Below are 6,954 nucleotides of genomic sequence, written 5' to 3' on the forward strand. Positions count from 1 at the left end.
TCCTATTTTTTTAAATGACCTCAGAGTTAGCTATAAAAATGTAAATAAATAAAAAACAGAATCTAGATAATTATTTAAAAATAAAACAGTCAACGTTCATCATCGTCCATCTGTGGCTCCGGTCACCAAACCTCCTCAGCTTTCCTGCTCAAGAATGTTTGACTGTTTGCTCTGATTAGTTCTCCACACTCTGGACTCTCTGTTCAGTTCAGCTACAGTTGCTTCGCTGCTCAGACCAGCCAGCAATCCGCCCTGTTCTCCGTGCGTTTGGTCACACACTCAAAATCCCATTGTCAGCCTGGTAGTAATTAAGTCAGACCCCCATATATTTATTTCTCAATCATATCTAACTACCTCTGGCTCTGTTATAGCAGCCTTTACTCAAAATGTAGTAAACAATGGTGGTGGGTTTACATTCATTTCTATGGGTCCTCTGCTGTTCCAGAGGTGGTCTTTCATTATTCAATGAATAATCCATGTTAGGAAAAGTTATGAAATATGAGATGATATGGTTATAGTTTAACAGCTACCTTATTTAAATTTTCTTTGGTGGTTCTAGTGTTAATGCAGATAATACATAAGTAGGCATTTCACTAAGATCTTCGTTTAGACTCTAAAAAAGCCTCAGTGAAGCTTTATTGGCATTTATTGAAGAAAATAAGAACAGAAAATCCAGTTTCTCTTCAGCACTGTAGCCAAGAGCTCTGTTGAGCCAAGCATTCCTTTAACCTTAACTGGTAATGACTTCATGAATTTATTCACAAATAAAATTTTAACCATTAGAGAATTATTCATCTCACAGAGCTACTTTCAATACTACTGATAATTAGTTAGACTCTTTCTCTCTGAGTTAACTTTAGCAATCATTTTCCAACCATCAACCTGACTGTTAGACACCATTCCTACAAGACTGCTCAAAGTCTTACCATTTATAAATGCTTCAATCTTAAATATGATCGCTCTGTCTGTTAATGAGCTATGTACCATATGCCTTTAAGATGGAGTTACACCCCAGCTTAGAGCGCAACACAAAAAAAAGGAAAGATAACGTCCTGCTCCCTGCTCCCAAGGAAAGACCAACACTGCCACAGGGTTTGGGTTTCACAACAACCAGATTTTTATTAACCTTGAAAAGTAGCAAGCATCAGGGTGGGCACGGCCAATACAAACATGCTCTGGAAATGAAACAGAACGAACTTACTCATCACGAGAAAGCCAAAAGAAAATACCGGCCTCTTACCTGTCTCCCTAACCTAAACAGGAGAAAAAAGGTTTTAAACGAAAAAGGCTTCCCCCTGTATTGCTACCAGATCAATCAGAAAAGCTCTATTTACAGTATTTACAATATATACGAGACAACCAATTCTTATTATGAAAACTTGGCCACACACAGTACACCGCTAAACACAAGATCCAGGGTTAAATGCACACCTTGCTTGGAAGCAGGAAGTCCGCGGGGTCCTGTTGGTCTAGAGGTTCCCAATTTATAGCCAGCCCCATTCAGTCTTCAACCAATGGTCAGTCTCCACCTAGAATTCACATAAGCACAAACAGCAGAGAGAACGAACAGCACCACCCTCAGGTGTGATGAGGAAAGACAACACGCAAAATCATGACCGTTCTCACTCCCGGGGCGTAGTATACTTTTGTCACTCCCGCAGCGTTCCTGAGGAAGGCAAAAGGTGACCTTCCGCGTTGTTATGGTCCGCGCCGGGTTATGGCTGAATTCCAGTGGAATGACGGTCACGCGGTAATAGACGTTCCAGCCATGTATTCCACCCCTAAACCCAACCTTATCCCTAACCCTAGCCAGCAGTTAAATTACGTAAAATAGTGTTTTCCAAAGCATGTTAAGAAAATGAACAAACATGTGTAGATTGAGTCCAAATGGTTCTCATGTGTTCTCCTTTTTCCGTCATTTAGAAATATGTTGGGTACCCAAAAGCGTAAAATGTTGACGATTTGTCACCTAGCGTAAAATATTAGGCTTAGGGAGTGAGAATGTGTTGCCATAACAGTGGTAGTAATTAAACAATGACTTAAAAAGCATCTCTAGACCCAGCTGTCTTAGCTAATTATAGGCCAATCTCCAACCTTCCTTTCATATCAAAAATCCTTGAAAGAGTAGTTGTCAAACAGCTGATCTTCTTATGGCCTCTGACAGTGGACTCATCTCTGTGCTTGTCCTGCTAGACCTCAGTGCAGCATCTGATACTGTCGACCATAATATTTTATTGCAGAGACTACCACAAGCCTTAGGTATTAATGGCACTGTGGTTTGAATGATAGATTCCAAAATGTCCTTGAAAAGCAAGTTTCTTCACACACTAAGGTTAATTTTAGAGATCCAGAGGGTTCAACTCTATTTACATCCTACCTGCTTCCCTTATACATGTTTATACATGGGTGACGAAACTCTAATATGACAATTTTCTATGTGTGTGCACTGCAAAATCTCCAGTGTTAAATTGACACTACAAAGTGTCTATATGTGTCCACTCTTTTGAGTGTTAATTTAACACTTTTGACAGTGTTATATTTCTACCAGTAACCTAGTCAGTGTTAAAGATTAACATTGACTAACATTAGCAATGTTGTTTTTCTAACACTGAAATATTACTAGCATATTTAGTTATTTTCCAGTGATAGAAAATCAGCACTGCTCAGTGTTAGTCGTTGTTAATCTTTAACACTGACTAGCTTACTATTAGAAATATAACACTGTCAAAAGTGTTAATTTAACACTCAAAAGTGTGTTAAATTAACACTCAAAAGAGTGGACACATATAGACACTTTCTAGTGTCAATTTAACACTGAAGATTTTGCAGTGTGTGTGTGTGTGTGTGTGTGTGTGTGTGTGAGGTTATAGCGATATATACCGTGATATGTCTTGAGACCGGGGACAAAGGGGGTAAGCTGCAGTTTAAGCCTCAGTGAAGTCAAATATCGGCATGTGTGGTATCCACAGAAACCTCCTAATCTCAGCTAAAAGCTCATATAAACCATTTTTACAACCTCCAAACACAGAGAAAACAACAAAAAATTAAAGGAGCAGTTATGTTATTTTGCGATAGAAAATTTTCCGGTTGGGAGGGGGGGATTAATGATGCATTCGCAGCGTGTGGGAAAAAAAAAACTATGACAGTGAATTACGTGCACACAGCTTAATATTTCCATAGCAACTATACTCGATGGTTACGATAAAGCCATTTTGACCATCGTACGTGGAAAAACTCGCGATACATCGAGTATATTTGATACATCGCCCTCCCCTACTTTTACATGCCTCCCTTAGGTTTCATGTATAGAAACAACGCTCTGCATTTAATCATTAATCATCTCTGGCTCTCTTCCACAGCCTGACTTCCTCCCCTCACGCCCACCCCTCATGGCTGCCCCACCCTGAGGTTCTGCTAAAGGCCCTTTCCTGTTAAATAGGGAGTTTTTCCTTCCCACTGTTACCGAGTTCTTGCTCACAGGGGGTTGTTAGATAGTTGGTGTTTTCTCTCTATATTACTGCAGGGTCCACCTTGAGCTGAGTCTTCTTGTGATTTTTTGCTGTTTAAATAAAACTGAATTGAATAGACAAGTAATTTGATTCAACATAAGCTGAGGATTGTTTGTGCTAGTGTAATGTCTCCCAAACAATGGGTAGAACACCAAAGATGCACCTGTTTTCTGTCAAGTTCTTAAATGAAAACAGAATAAAATTCTATTTATTGTGGCTGACAGAGCAAGGATGATTTAATTCATGTTAGAGCTGTGGGTTTAAACATTTACCAGCTGCTTCGTTCAAGAATGAATGAAAACCTTAATGTAATTCAAGCATCTCATGAATTATGGAAAAAAAAAGACAATTATGTGTGCAAGTGAAGTACACAGATAAAGAATTGTGGTTTGGGAAAGAGCAGGAACTGAATGGACGTATAATCAAACTGCTTTTAGGCTGATTGTTACAAGCAGTTTGGCAGCATACATGTAAAAAGTTTGCATATTTAAATTAATAATTAATTGAAAACAGCTTTAGCTTAGTCATGCAAGCTTTCAGGTTGATTAGCAAGCAGAGAGAATATCTTGTCTCATTGGACTCATGATCTTTGTACCCTGTCATCTCCTTTCTGTTTCTTATCTTTTCCTGAGCAAACCATCTAATGAAGCAGAAATGTCTTAAAGTCAGGCAAAATATGTAAATAGCCTTCCAAATTACTCTGGAACAAAGTCTGATGTTTCCTGACAGGAGAATTCTAATTTTGTCTGAAGCCACCAGCTGTTATATGTTGTTGTCATCTCTCTGCAGGCGCAGACAGTGGTGAGATAGCAGCCCAGATGTGGCAGGAGTGGGCCAGTGATTGAAATGCCACTAGTTTGAATCTATGCATGTCCCAGATAAGGCAAGTGGAGAAAACGCTAGCGTCTCCATTACAAAATAACCAACCAACCAAAAAAGGGGCCATGAGTCAGCACTGGTTCAGGCCAAAGCAGCAGGCTACATGGCTGAAAAATGAAGCCCACATGAAGTTATAAACACTGCAGTTCCCATAACGACCACTTGAGGCAGGCTGCAAAAGCAAATAGGTTCCCATAAACTTTTATGTTACAATGTCCAACTTTAACGCAGAAATAAACCAGTCTACAGCCTGCTAAACAAAAAGCTTTGTTTTTTTTGTTTTTTTTTACAATTTTACAATTTAAAGTCACTAAACATTGAATGAATTTTGTGATTCCTCTTATTTGAGAGATGTTCTTCCACTTCAGCTCGAGTCACTGAAGTTGAAACTTCTAGATCCAAAAATATCAGTGTCCAGATCTTTTACAGTTCGTGGTCGTTTCCTGTCAAGGTTCTCTAAAGGTTGAATTCATCTCATTAATAAACTAACTTTTTGTTATTTTTTTTTGTCATTTTTATGTTTCAAATGTATATTTCAACAATATTTAATCATACTCCATAACATTGTTATTTTAATATATTCATATTTCAAAATCATGCGTCATCACACGTGATTGTAGTACTTTGTTCCACATGCATGTGCAATGCTTAATTAGGATTAATCATTTACATCAAATACGTCACATCTCAGTGCAGCCGAGGAAATGCAGAACTAGTTGGGCTGACAAAGTAGGAGAGATCAAAACTGACTTATTAAAACTTTGTCAGGCTCCACCCTTCACAGTTTTTAAAAGTATCACCAGTGGGCGACATATGAATGCATAATATAAAGAAATGAAGATATCCCTGGTTTGTTTTTGTTTTCAGTTCAAACTCCAGCTTTATAAACTATTCATCATGATTCTGACATTTAGTGAAATACTCCATGTTGCTGATATCCATCACTCAGCCATTCACTTTATCTCAGCAAGACAACAAGATATGTTTTTTTTTTTACCAAATGTCTCCAGCATGTCAGTTAACACGAACCCACAATAATGAACATGACTTATTGATGGGCCACGTACAGACTTTTAACTTCAGTTAGCATATAATCCATATTATCTGATAGATAACAAGTCATTAACATTCATGAGACATTTGCAATTCTAATGTTGGTAAGCTGAAGCTGTATGAGTGATGATACAGTGCATTCTTGTAAGCACAGTTAAACAATCTCAGTTATAATTGATATATTCATTTGCAAAGTGAATCACATTACTTTCTGCAACTTTCAAACTGGCCCCGGTGCTGCTGGGGAGCTAATAAACTCTGATAGTTTGGTATGTTGGATGCATACAGTCCATATGATGTTAAAGTCTGAACAGAAGCAGTATAGTTCACCACACTCTGCCTTTGCTTGTCTGCATTTGGGTCCTCACACAATTCTCCGCTACAGATATGACATGACAAAATTTGTTGAAAAAGCAGCCAATGTCCAACGAGAATTTTTGAACAGTCTTCAGAAAACCTGCAAAATTATTGCTCAAGAGCACTTTAAAAGAAATACGAGAAACTCTGACTCCTTGATGTTAAAATATAAAGTTGAACTTTCAGGCTTTCACAATAATAAATAGATAGAGACCCTGGAATTTATTCTTTGTGTTACAAACGTTTGAAGCTCGAAGACTATGCATACATTAAAAACTTGAAAAACATTTTTATGTGTTGTAAGATAGAAAAAAAGCCTTCAAAAAGATTGAAGCAACAGGAAATGAATCCTGGCTCCACATGAGACTCTGGTTTTCCTGTTAGTTTGGCTCACACATCCGAACAGCTGCCGACATAAATAATGGAGGAGAAGGGAAACCGTTGGAATTTTAATCCACATCATTTGGTGCTTCCACCCACTCTGACAATTTCAAATGATCTTTGGCATGAAAAGTAAAATATATACTCTGCATCCATTTGCTGTGAGGATAGAGAATGCGGTGTAAGAGCATCTGTATTTGGACAACCTATTTACTAAATGATCCCCGGGCCTAAAAGAGGAGAGTGATGTGCATTATTTTTGAATAAAAAAAGTCTTCTTTTTGTCAAATGGATGTGCTCAGGGAATTAATTTTAAACCCACTTGACGAGAATGAAAACCCGAATCTAACCCTAGCGCTGCATGAATAATGGAAAACGCTAACTGCTACAGCTGTAACACTGTAACCTCATCCATTTTGCATTACGCCCTGTCCCTCTCTCTTTTTCTATTTCTTCTCCTCTGTTTTCCCTTGCATCCCTTAATTACTCTTCCTACCTCTTGTCCATCTCCTCTCCCTCCAGTGCTAACCCGCTCTCCCACCCCGCTCTCTCCATTTACACCGCTGCCCACTTCTGTTTTTCTGTGTGATTGCTGGATGGAGAGAAACCCCATCTTTTGCCCCGTATTTGCTAAATAAACATTTCATTTCCCCAAGGTCTTCTGTTGTTGTCCCCCCCACTCCCCCACACCCCCAACTCCAATCAGTTTCACCTCTCTTTCATTTTCTCTGTTTCACTGCTGTCTGTTTTTTCAGCATTTTCTATTCTCACTTCT

Source organism: Pelmatolapia mariae, linkage group LG14 (assembly GCF_036321145.2).
Source record: "Pelmatolapia mariae isolate MD_Pm_ZW linkage group LG14, Pm_UMD_F_2, whole genome shotgun sequence".
NCBI lineage: Eukaryota > Metazoa > Chordata > Actinopteri > Cichliformes > Cichlidae > Pelmatolapia > Pelmatolapia mariae.